We start from the raw sequence: 13,045 nt of genomic DNA, 5'->3' as shown, positions 1-13,045 counted from the left end.
TCTATAAAATTTGAATCTTTTTATTCTTAAGACAGATTTGTGGCCTATGACCTAGTGATAAAATTTTCAACTGGCTTGTATTAAAAAAGGTTCACCATAGTGAGAGTTTATTACATCAAGTATTCCTTTTTGGGAAACCCATGTGCCTTGTCATTCTCTTTCATAAGATTTCCTGTGGAAAATTCAATCCTTCATTCAGGAAAAGGCTGAGCAATATATCTCATGGGAAAACCTTCATAAACTGCAACACAAGAAAATGAAAATGACAGTGAGCAGCCCGTGAAGCCGGCAGACACACAGCGCACGGCTGTGTTCCCGCCTCGAATTTCTTTAACCAGCAGGGAAAATGTGCATTTCAAGAAATAGACATAAACAATTTTCAGGACCTGAGCACACAATTTCCCTTTCAGGGTTTAGTGGGCTTCCATTTAATTCTATGAGAAATGTTTAAAACAACAGAACAACAGCTGAGATAGGGTTTAAAGTAACTTTTATGTCTTAGTGAAAATAAAGCCAACTGATAGTTATCATTTTTACTTTATTTGATCTCACTCTCTTACTTTACCTCCCCAACCTCCTCCAGAAAATGATTGTGAACATCCCCTCCTGTGTCAGAAGGCTAAGTAGAAAGTACCAATCAAATGGAGGTGGGCTTTGTTGTTTTATTTTTCAAAACAAACAAGTTTAATTCATGTGATTTAATAATTTACATCAGAAACAAAGTCTACTCAATAAATGGTAGCCAACACATGTCATCATAGCTGCTCATCAGGTTTGGCCCCACGTTACACACTTTTACATGGACATGTGCCATGTGCTGTCATGGGAAGTGGTGAGTGGGGACAGGGCCTCTGCTCTCACAGGGCACACAGCCTGGTGGGGAGGTGGTGTTCAATCATTGCCCTTTTTTTTAATATAATTACAAATTATGGGAAATGCTATTTAAAAAGAACAAAATGAGTCAATGAAAGTGAAAAATACAAGGACAGTATTTAGGCTGAGGGAAGACAGGGAACCTCTTTGAAGAGCTGACACTCCACTGAGACCCAAAGGACAACTCCGGTGCTGCAGGTGAAGGGCAGGGACACATTGATAAAGGGCTGATATCCAGAATATACCAAAATCTCTTTAAACTCAACAAGAAGGATGAACAACCTGATTAAAAAATGAGCAAAATTCCTGACACAGATCTCATCAAAGAAAAAATCTAGATGCCAAAGAAGTCTATGGAAAGATGCTCCACAGCATCTGTTATCAAGGGGATGCAGACTGAAACAGCGAGGTACCACTGCACACCTGTCAGAACTGCCAAAACCCAGAACACTGACAGCACCGAATGCTGGTGAGGATGTGGAGCGTAAGGAATTCTCATGCATTGCTGGTGGGAATGTAAAATGGCCCAGATACTTTGGAAGACGGTCTGGCAATTTTTTACAAAACTAAACGTACTCCTAACACATGATCCGGCAACTGTGCTCCTTGGTGTTTACTCGACGAAATGGAAACTTATGTCCACACACAAAACTGCATACAGATGTTAATAGCAGCTTTATTCATAATCACCAGAACTCAGAAGCAACTAAGCTGTTCTTCAGTAGGTGAATGGATTAACTGTGGTCCAGCCAGAAAATGGACTATTTTTTGGTGCTAAAATGAAATGAGTTATCAAGGCATGGAAAGACATGGAGGAACCTTAAATGCATATTACTAAGTGAAAGAAGCCAATCTGGGAAGTTTCCGCAACTGTCTGATTCCAACTGTATGGTGTTCTGGGAAAGGGAAAACCACAGAGACTAAAAGATCAGTGGCTGTCAGAGGCTAGAGGGGAAGGAGCAATGAATGAGGTGCAGCACGGAGCATTTTAAGGTCACTAAGACAGACTACTCTGTATGATGCTGTGACGGTGGATACATGTCATTGCACATATGTCCAAACCCACAGAGTGCACACCACCAAGTGTAAATCCTAGTGTTAAGTCTGGGCTCTGGGTGATGATGACGTGTCAGTGCAGGTTCACCCATTGTCGCAAATGCATGCTCTGGTGCAGGCGTCAATAGTGAGGAGGCTGTGGGGACAAACTGCAGTTCATACACTGAATCCAGTCCCAGACACCGCTGTTAATAAAGCTCTGTGGGTGTGTGGAATGTCCGGATGCTCTGGCGTCTGAACAGCAGAGCTGAGCAGCTGCACCAGAGATCAGGAGGTTTGCAGACCCTGAAATATTTACTCCCAAGCTCTTGACAGAAAAAGTCTGCTGAGCCCTATTCTAAACGAATCAGAATTCACCCTGATGAGACAGGACAGCAGGGCCCAAACCAGGCATGGTTAATGGGACTGAAGCAATGTTTTAGTTCCAACACCTTTGCTGAAGTCCTGCAGATCCAGCGACAGACTGTAGCCAGGAAGCGTCTGCAGAAGGAGTCGGTAGAAGACCTTCCCGCCAGGCTCCGGGATGCCGGGGGCCGCGCGCTGCACGGGGGCCAACCGCTTGAAGAAGGCGGACTTGCGGTGGAAGCCGATCAACTCATAGAGCTCGGAGAGGATGCTGCACTGCTGAATTCTCTCCTAGGAATGCTGAAGCACAGGGAGAAAAGCAACAAGCATCTGAACGAAACATGTAATGGAAAAAAGACCCGTAAAAATTTTCCCTTAAAACAGAGACCGAACGACACAGGAAGGAAGAGGAAGGCTGACTTCATGCACTGATGGGACCGGATGCAGAAATGCAGGGAAGCAGCGCTGTGCGGATGCTCCAGACCCCCTCTGGGCCCCACTTTTCCGCGTTCCGCCTCTCCTTTTACTAGAAAGTTCCGTATTCCCTGAAACAGAGGAATCTGCTACCTAAACATGGGACACAGAAAAGGGAAAGAGGAAAAGGACGGGAAAGTAAAGGAACAACAGTTCATCTACACCCTAGGGTTTGGGCGGGACTTTCACCAAACACACAACCTCTCAAAGCACAGAGCACACAGTGAGAGGCTGACAGAGTGACTGCGACTTCTGCTCCTTAAACACAAGCAACCTGCCAGCACACGCTGTGCCCGTTACTGAATCATTACAATCATTTCAGAAACTATTACTACCCCAGCTCACAGGCAAGGAAATCTGAATCTCGGGGAGGATTTATTATCATCCTGGACAAATTCCCATGGCCCAGAAGTGTCAGAGCCTCCGGCAGAGCCTGGACTAAAATGCTCCTCATCACCACGGGCCCTGAGCCTCAGGCTGAGGCCACGTTAGGTCTGCACCGGCCCAGAGCACGAGTCTGTGGGACAGGGAGTGGTCCCATTTGAAGTGCCAGGCCAAGGCCCTCAGGAACATATGTAATGAAACCAAATACCCAAACTCATTTCCAAGCACTTCCCTGTCCGGTAGGACTGCTCAGCACATCTGGCTTATCACCTGTGCACAGGCTGTGCAAGGGGCCCAGACAGTGACGTGACGTCCCCATGGAAGTGGCTCAGAGACCGCTTCATCACAGGACAGACTCTCCCGGCTTCCAACGTTAACTCTCCATTCCATTTCCAACTGGAAAGTAAGTTTAGACTTGTTTTCCTCTCCAGAAACAAAGACAGTGGTAACATCAGCGGGAAACTCAAGACTGAGGAAGAGTCTCCTGGACATTTGGAAGGATAGGCTGGGGAGGGAACAGAGATAGGGATCAGAAAGACCCGTGTTCCAGTCCAAAGTCTGCACATCACTCGCTTTGACAGTTTCCTTATTAATACAGGTGATAAAATCTAATTATGATTGTTTTGAAAACTAAAAGAAATAACGTATGCCACTAGCATAGGTGTAAAATCCTCCATGAGTGTTCCAGAAATGGACGTGACCATGGTTAGATACTGTCTGCCAAGTCTTGTGTGCTAAGCTCACATCAGCCAGCCAGAGATGTGCCAGAGAATGCCTCAACAGCCAGCAGCCTTTTCCAACTTGGAAACTCACAGTGTCCGAAGAACAGGCAGTGGTGGATGCTTTGGGACACTGTGGAGGTAGCACTCCAGTGATGACTTTAAAAAGCTGGGGAGAATTTAGGGGACCATACAGTTCAAATACAGTAAACTCATTCCATGTCTACAAATATTCATCTGTAGCCATGGTGATTCAGAGAGGAAATACATATTGAAACGTACATCATTTTCCCACATAAGTGCATCAAAACAATTTGGAAAGAATGTAACTTTCTTCTCTAGATCACACAGTGGGGATTACAAGGTTTGTATTGACAGCACTACGTGTAAATCATCTGCAAACGTAACTGGGTCCATTATCAGTCATCATCATTTGAAGGGAAGGATGGAAAAGAACAAAGCCTAGCTAATACGCTCCGGTAATTTGTTGGGTTACGATGTCACAGAGGAGACGGACAGCTCAACAAGGAACCACTCTGCCGTGATCACGGAGCCGGGGAACGGGATGGGCGGCAAGATGTATGGCGCAGCCGTAGCTGTGCCCGCCCTTCTAGGCAGTTACCCAGTCACTTTGACAAGGTGTCAAAAGTGTATGCCCACGTCCTCATCACCTGTCATGCATTAAAGAGAAATGGAAACCTATAAACGGCCAATAACCTCGGTGGGTACACCGTCCAAAGAGCAACGTCACAGTTTGACAACTGGCCATCCCGGTTCCCTGGGCTTCATTCTTGGAGAACCTTAAAAACCACTCCTCTGTCCTCAAGAAGTGCTGCCTACTTGTCCTATCTTTGGCTCAGGGATACAGCACGTTCACGTGGACTTTAATGTCTGCACAGATTTGACTGTCTTTCTCCAGGTTCACTTGTCCATTCTGAAGAGGCCTGAGTTAAGTCCAAACTCCATAAGATCAATTCCCTCCAGTGACAACTCAACGAGCCTGCAATTACAAACCAACTGAACAGGACTGTCCTCAGCTAAAAATGTCACCCGCCCTTCACTGCTTTCTTAATCTCCTGTCCTGGCTAATTGCAACAGTCTAACACCACCCTCCACCAAGTTCCCCAACTATGTCAAATAGAAAGTAAGGTCCATAAAAGAGGTGACAACTCCATAGTCACATCTGAATTCCTAGCATATATTAATGTCAATAAATAGAACTATGATTATGGCTTCTTTCCTTTAAAACCTTTCTGGTTATTTAAATGAGACCATGGAAGGGAGGTGTTTGGGTCCAGTATCTTGATCCAGAAGACTCTGGAGACATTTTTCTAAATGGCTGCCCACTGATTCATTCAAAACACAACTTCTCTTTCCAGGAGGAGCTGTGATTTTCTGCCAGTTTGTTGTCAGTCTCATGCCAGAACAGATTTAAACTAAATACTTACATTGGATATGTTATTTTTCCCCGCTTCCAAAAAAATTGACTTTCCTTACTTCCTTGCCTTGAGGAATGCTTTTTTACTTTTCTTTCTAATTCACCCTTTTATAAAGCAGGATTCTCAGGATGTGCTTGGCCTTACATAAGAACAGCCATCCAACTCCCAGTGTGAGAGGCCTGGGGCTCACCTCCTGCCCTCCTGTCAAGGCAACTGAAACTCAGTTCAGGAGCCAACTGGCCCCCAGGGCTTCTAAGGCTCGTGTATCTCCCAGAATCCCTGCTTTCTGGTTGACTTGGCTTCTGAGGATTTCCCCTCACTTTCTTGACAATTAGCTGTGCAGCTTGAAAGATGAGGAAGGAAGGTCTTATTTCTTAATCAGCATTTTAAGGAACTTATGTAATGAAGGTTTTCAAGAGTTTCTAGAACCCTCCATTGCCGAGACAGAAAACACACTAGATATATTCTAAATCTAGCTATCATGTGCATTTTTTATTTGCTTTTGTTTTCTTAACTGCTAACAGACATTTTTGAATTAAAAAATAAAATAAGGCCCCAAATAGGATAGAACATTGAAGAGGAAACAAAATTAAAGGGCAAAGACAGAAAAATGATAAGTACTCTACAAAGTTAATAGAAAAAATACACTATGGATCAGATCAGCAGTTCTCAGTAACAGCTAATTGAAACCTGACCATGAGGTAAAATGTCTCTCCTGTCAGGAGACGGCCAACAGAAAACAGAATTAAATCAACAAACTAAAATTCTAAGTCTGGCGAAGTAGAGAAGTCTACCAGCTAAATGTGTTTTCTTCTGGAAAAGAGGGAGACTCACAAGAACTTTTCTGTGGAGCCTGAGCCCAGGTGAGGATGGTGAATTGAGCTCTGTAAGTACCCAATTAGCAAAGTGAGTGATGAATAAAGAGACGTGAGCTTTGATGACAGAGATGATACTACTATTCACTTGTCCTGTAAGTATGTCTTCACGTTCAATGATCAATACCTCGGCGTCCTCAGGGATTGAGATTATAGGAAAATGCACAGCCCGGGCCTAGACCTCCTCTGTGATTGTGGCACTGCACTTAGATGTTTCAAGGGCACCACCAACTCCACCCTCTGCCTCTCCCAGCTCAGTCCCATCACTCACAGATGTGACTGGACCCCTCCTTCAGGGCCCAATTTCCTCAGTCAATGAGTCACACCACCCACACCTCACCTACAAAGTTCTCACTGGCACTCCCTCAGCACTGACTGTGTGCTGGGGACCACGCTGCACATTGTGCACACGTTATCTCACTGGATCTCCACAGAAGTCCTGGGAAGTCGGTATATCACTGCTTCAAGTAATAAGATAAATTGTTTCACTTCCTTGAGTGCGTCATCCAAAGTGACACGGCTACTGAGCCACAAACCTGGGACTGAAAACCATTTGAAAATTGAACACTGCTACACCTCATAGCCACCCGACTCTGACTTATCACATCACCTCCTGCCGAGCCTTCTAAATGTTTCTAAGCATTCTACAAGACAAAAGTGATCTACGAGAGCACCCCTCTCCCCTACTTAAATTCTGACAATGACGTTCCACTTCCCTTAGGAGAAAGCCCCACCGGGCCTGAGCACAGCCCAACGGCCCGGCATCCGCGTTCCCTGCGCGGCCGCGCCGCCTCACCCACCACGCAGTGCTACACGTGCCGTGTCCAGGACAGGGATGCTGACTCCGTACAACCCTGGGCTCGTCTTACTCAAACAATGATCAACCTCTTCAGTGCTGACTCTCAGAAAAATGTTTTCTCTGGATGAATCAGTATCTTTTTCCTTACAACTTCCCATCATTGATAATGAGCTCCCCCCAAAAGAGAGAAAACCTAATACTCAGACTCCTTATCTGTAAAGTGTGAATAACAAGGAAATATGAGAGGTTTTAAGCGGAATAATATTCATGTGAGGCTGAGGGACAATTCCCAACATACAGTAAGCACTCAATATGTGCTTACTTAATATTAATAAAATAGATTCCATTCCAGCAACCTTAAATCAATGCTTTATGGCTTTGTCCAAAAGACTACTGACAAACTATTGGACGAACCCCTTTGAGCAGATCCACCCAAGCGTACTGGGATAGGTAAGACTTGACTCCAGTTACAGCTGCAGCCAACCAGCACTACGGGGCGGGGGCAGTTTGCTCAAACTCTTACATGTTGTTTGAGCATTTAGTTGTAGTTATTGAATAAAGACAGGTATTATATAGTCAAAGCTCCTGAAACATAAATCTTCAAAGATTGATGCAAATTAGTTTCAAGTACAACACTCTCACTAGAAATTATTTGAAAATTATAGTCTTAGCTCCTCCACACATCGAAAGGGCATTTTCTTAATGTATCTGACTATATACACTGAAAGGATTGTTTAAAAGAAATTAAGATGAAGCCATAATGAATAAGCTTTCAGTATAATCTGCACAAAGCCCCACCCAAGGGTCTCACTTCTCACTTCCACATAAGTGTTCAGGTAGCTTAACCTGGGTCTTGGTTTCTTATGACACGGGGGTGGGAAGAATTGTGGATAGATTTATGTAGCAAATATAAATCTAGGGTATTTGTTGTGTAGGAATCCTAGAAATAAATAAATTGATATATAGTCCCACCCTTAGGAAGCTCAGCCTTTCCAACTACAACAGCATTAAAAATAAAATGAGAGATACATTTAAGAAAATTTTACAAGATTTGCACATTGAACATTTTGAAGTATCACCAAAAAAAAATTAAAACATCTACATATATGGAAGGCATCCCATGTTCATGGAATGGTAGACAATATTGTTAAAAATGTTAAGACTCCGGAAAATGATCTACAAATTTAATGGAATCCCTATCAAAATTCCAGCTGACTTCTTTGCAAAAATTGAAGAACTGATGCCAAAATTCATATGGAAGTGCAAGGGACCCAGGTCAGCCAAAACAATCTTGAAAAAGAAGAGCAAAGTTGGAGGACTCACTCAATGGTTACTACAAATCTATAGTACTCAAGTCATTATGGTACTGGCATAAGTTTGGATGCATAAATCTATGAGAAACAATAAAAAATCCAGGGGGGAAACTTACATTTACAGTCATTTTTCCAGAAATGTGCCAACAAAACTCCATTGAAAGAATAGTCTATTCAACAAATGGTGCAGAGACACCTGGGTATCTGAAGGCAAAAGAATGAATCTGGAATCTGGACCCCCGTATTTTATATAACAAATAAAATATTAATTCAAAATGGATCACAGACGGAAACGTAAAAACTAAATGTATAAACATTCTAAAAGAAGACATAGTTTAAATCTTTGTGGTTCAAGGATATGCTATGGCTTCCTAGATACAATACCAAGAGCACAAGTGAAAAAAAAGAAAGATAAAATTGACTTCATCAAATTTGAAACCATTTGTTACAAAGGACATCATCAAGAAAATGAAATGAAAGGGGAAGGGTGTAGCTCAAGTGATAGAGTGCGTGCTTAGCAAGAAAAATAAAATGAATAAATCTAATTACCTCCCCTAGAAAGAAATTGTTTTAATGTTTAAAAAAACTAAAGTGAAACGACAATCTGCAGAATAGGAGAAAAATTTTGCAAAGCATATATCTAATAAGAGACTAGTATCCAGGATATAAAACAAATGCTTACAACTGACCAATACAAAGAAAATCGACCCAATTTTTAATTATGCCAAGTATTTAAATAGATACACAATTGGCCAATAAGCATATGAAAAGATGCTCAGCATCACTAGCGAAATCAACATCAAAATGATATCTGATTTTACACTCACTAGGATGGTTATAATCAAAACATGGACAATAACAAGTGTCGGTCAGGAGGCAGAGAAATGGGAACCCTCAATACGCAGCCATTGGAAAGGGGCAATGGTGCAGCTTCTTTGGAAAAGCCTGGTGTTTCCTCAAAAGGTTAGAATTATATGGCACAGCAATTCCACTCCTAGATATAGAGTCATCCCTCAGTATCCTCGGGGGGTTTGTTTCAGGAACCCCCCACCCTGGATACCATAATCCAAGGATGTTCGAGTCCCTTTACAATCAGCCATCTGGATCCATGAAGTGGAAACTACAGAAATGGCGGGCCAACTGTACAGCCAACAGAATGAAAATATATTCTCACAAAAACTTGCACATCAATATTCATGGCAGTATCATTCAGAGTAGCCAAAGGTTACAAACAATATCCATCCATCAATGAACGGATAAACAAAATTACCAAGAATAGTCCCACAAACTTTTGGTCATTAAATCTTTGACAAAGTAGGTGAGAACATACAATGGAGTAGACATCCTCTTCAGAAAATGGTGTAGGGAAAAGTGGACAGCTGAATGTAAATCAATGAAGTTAGGCCACTCCCTCACAGCATACACAAAAATAAATTAAAATGGCTTAAAGACTTAAACATGTAGACAAGACACTATAAACCTCTTAGAAGAAAACATAGGCAAAACATCTGACATACATCTCAACAATGTTTTCCTAGAGCAGTCTACTCAAGCAATAGAAATTCAAGCAAAATAATACAAGTAGGATCTAATTAAACTTACAAGCTTTTGCACAGAAAAGGAAACAAAAAGCAAAACAAAAAGACAATCTATGGAATGAGAGAAAATAGTTGCAATAAATGAAACTGACAAGGGCTTAATTCCCAGAATATGTAAACAGCTTTTACACTTAATAAGAAAGAAAAACAAACAATTCAATTCAAAAATGGGCAGAAGTCCTAAAGAAACTTTTCTCCAATGAAGACATACAAATGGCCAATAGGCACATGAAAAAAATGCTCAATATCATTATCAGAGAAATGCAAATCAAAACTGCAATCAAGACTCAACTCTCACCAGTCCGAATAGCCATCATTCAGAAGTTCACAGACAGTAAATGCTGGAGAGGCTACGGAGAATTGGGAACCCTCCTGCACTGTGGTGGGAATGCAGTTTGGTGGAGCCATTGTGGAAAACTGTATAGAGGTTCCTCAAAAGACAAAAAATTGACCTCCCATATGACCCAGCAATCCCACTCCTGGACATATATCCAGAAGGAACCCTAACTCAAAAAGACACTTTTACCCCAATGTTCACAGCAGCACTATTTACAATAGCAAGACATGGAAACAACCTAAATGTCCACTGAAAGATGACTGGATAAAGAGACTGTAGTATATTTCTCCAATAGACTACTATTCAGCCATAAAATAATAATAAAGTAATGCCATTTGCAGCAACATGAATGGACCTGGAGAATGTCATTCAAAGAAAAGTAAGCCAGAAAGATAAAGAAAAATACCATATGAGATCGCTCACATGTGGAATCTTAAAAAAAAAAAATCAAAAATCAAAGACACAGAAAGATAAACTTATCTACAAAACAGAAACAGACACAGAGACATAGAAACCAAACTATGGTTACCAGAGGGGAGAGGGTGTGGGAAGGAATATATTGATAGTTCAAGATTTGCAGATACTGAGTATGTATAGAATAAACCGCAAGTTTATACTGTATAGCACAGGAGAATATATTTAATATCTTATAGTAACTTATGTTTAAAAGAATATGAAAATGAATACAGGTATGTTCCTATTTAACTGAATTGTTGTGCTGTACACAAGAAACTGACACAACATTATAAACTGACTAGACTTCAATGAAAGTATTTTTAAATAGACCAAAAACGAAAAAAAAGAAAAAGGATATTATGAAACCAAAAGAATAAAGTACTGACTCAGGCTACATTATGGATGAACCTTGAAACTTTATGCTAAAATAAGCCAGACACAAAAGGACAAATAGTGCCCTTTAAGGTGAACTGTATCTAAGCGTTTACTGTACTACTTCTGTAAATTTTCCGGAGGTTTGAAGTCTATCAATATCAAAATAAAATGTATTATTCATTAAAATCATAAAACGCTTCCTCACAGGAGGGCTTTAATTATTAAATGCAGAAATGCATGTAAAGCTCCTGGAAAAACACTATGCACGTCCACACACAGACACTGCTGTCACTGCCGCTCAGAGGGTGGTGCCAGCGCTGATGAGGGCTGCCTCCACTCGCTGCCCTGCAGACAGGAGTGAGGGCCTGGGCTCTGACAGGCAGGGTGAGCGTGACCCTGGGTCAGACACAGCCATGCCCCATACTCTGCGTTACCCAACTTTCTTATACAAACTGCAACATGTAATGTAAGGCTACAGGGATTTATCTTACAACACAGGGAATACAGCCAATGTTTACAGTAACTATAAATGGAGCATCTATTGTACACCTGAAACATTTCATATTTCAAATCATCTATATCTTTGTAAAAAATTAAAAAATAATTTAAAAATGTTATCACTTTAATATTCAATTCGGTATTTAAGTAACTACTAAACAGCTTAGAATGTATAAAAGCATTTAAGTGTGCTGTTTGTTTACATATTTATTTACTTTCAGCCTCCTGCTAAAAGAGAAATTAAACAATTTTTTTAAACACACCTTAACAACCATAACAACAAAAAGGCAAAACTGAAAGTGAAGAGAAATTGGAGATTCAATACTTAAATGAAACCTGGGGGAGGTAAAGTCATAAAAATGGATTCCCTGGAGTCAGGGCAAGTGTTAAAGGCCGACTAGAAATTCAGCTGTAAGATTCTTGGCAGCTAAAGCAAAAAGAAAAGATCATGGGGGGGTGGTAGAGGGTGTGCTTAGCGTGCACGGGGTCCCGGGTTCAAGCCCCAGGGCCTCCACTAACAGATAAATACACCTAATTACCTACCCCCCCCAAAAGAGTCCCAAAGAAAAGAAAAAGAGAAATTTCTTTCCAAAAAAACCTGATATTAAATTTGGATTAAATACGTAAAAAAAAAAAAAAAAGAAATATAGAAAAGATGAATGACACTGTGAAGGAAAAGCCCAGCTGGGCTAACGAGCTAAGTCACAAATCTAAGTGTGATAAGTGTCGGTTTACTGATGTAAGTATTGCTGGGCTAACTCGTAAATCTGAAGTTTAGTGTCAGTTGAATGGGCTAATAAGCTAACTCGTAAATCCAAGGTCAACAATTGTCAGTAAAGTGATCTGTTCCAAATTCATAAGCTTCAGTGTACTGATTCCTTGCTTTTTGTTGTTTGAGCCTTATTGGCTAATAGCCCCTTACTTGTAATTAACCCTATAGAACCTCATGTGCAGGTCTTGGAGGTGCTCAGAGCTTCAGAACAGAAGCCCCTCTGAGCCCGCCGGCGTAATAAATCTCAGTGCATGTTTCTTGGCTGGCCTGTTGTTTCTGTAACAACACAAGCGATAATGTCCTTGAGATAAATTTGTGATGGCTGCTGGCAGGTCCCCATGTCTCACGTGGCAAAATCTGAAACATCTTTTTCACCACTCAGAGTCATCATAAGCCCACTCCACACTTCCTGCTGTTAAATGCAGGAGCACAGGCAGGTCCCGGCCTTTGCTCTCTCTGTGTCATCACAGTGAGACAGGATGGAAGGGGCAGAGCACAGCCATTCAAGGAAGGCCACAGCAATTAACAACAAAATGGTGAAGGATTCAACCCCCAGTAGGCCTTGAGGCTCAGGATGAAGAGATTTAACTTCTAGCAGAGCTTGAGCTTCATTATACACCCATTGTAATAGTAACATGGTGAATAACATGCCCCAAGGCACCATGGCAGTCCCAAGGCTAGCCACAAAAGGTCAAAGGGTGGGAAATGGCCAACTCCCTGGGAATCCCAGCC

The 13,045-nt window shown here is 41.7% G+C and overlaps 1 long non-coding RNA gene across 7 annotated transcripts in view; it reads right to left on the bottom strand.

The window, feature by feature from the left end:
- Positions 1-496: 496 nt before the first annotated feature.
- Positions 497-13,045, bottom strand: part of LOC141577139 (uncharacterized) — a 440,247-nt gene continuing 427,698 nt past the window's right edge. For 6 of the 7 annotated variants that reach the window (XR_012505770.1, XR_012505764.1, XR_012505766.1 and 3 more), the window contains one exon: positions 497-2,574. This is a non-coding gene — a long non-coding RNA (uncharacterized LOC141577139). Of the gene's footprint in view, positions 2,575-3,402; positions 3,638-13,045 lie in introns of all 7 variants that reach the window. The other variant, XR_012505769.1, reaches the window with a different exon arrangement.

This window comes from Camelus bactrianus, chromosome 3, assembly GCF_048773025.1.
Source record: "Camelus bactrianus isolate YW-2024 breed Bactrian camel chromosome 3, ASM4877302v1, whole genome shotgun sequence".
NCBI lineage: Eukaryota > Metazoa > Chordata > Mammalia > Artiodactyla > Camelidae > Camelus > Camelus bactrianus.
The sequence above is the reverse complement of the archived record's forward strand: the minus strand, read 5'-3'. Positions and strand labels throughout refer to the sequence as shown.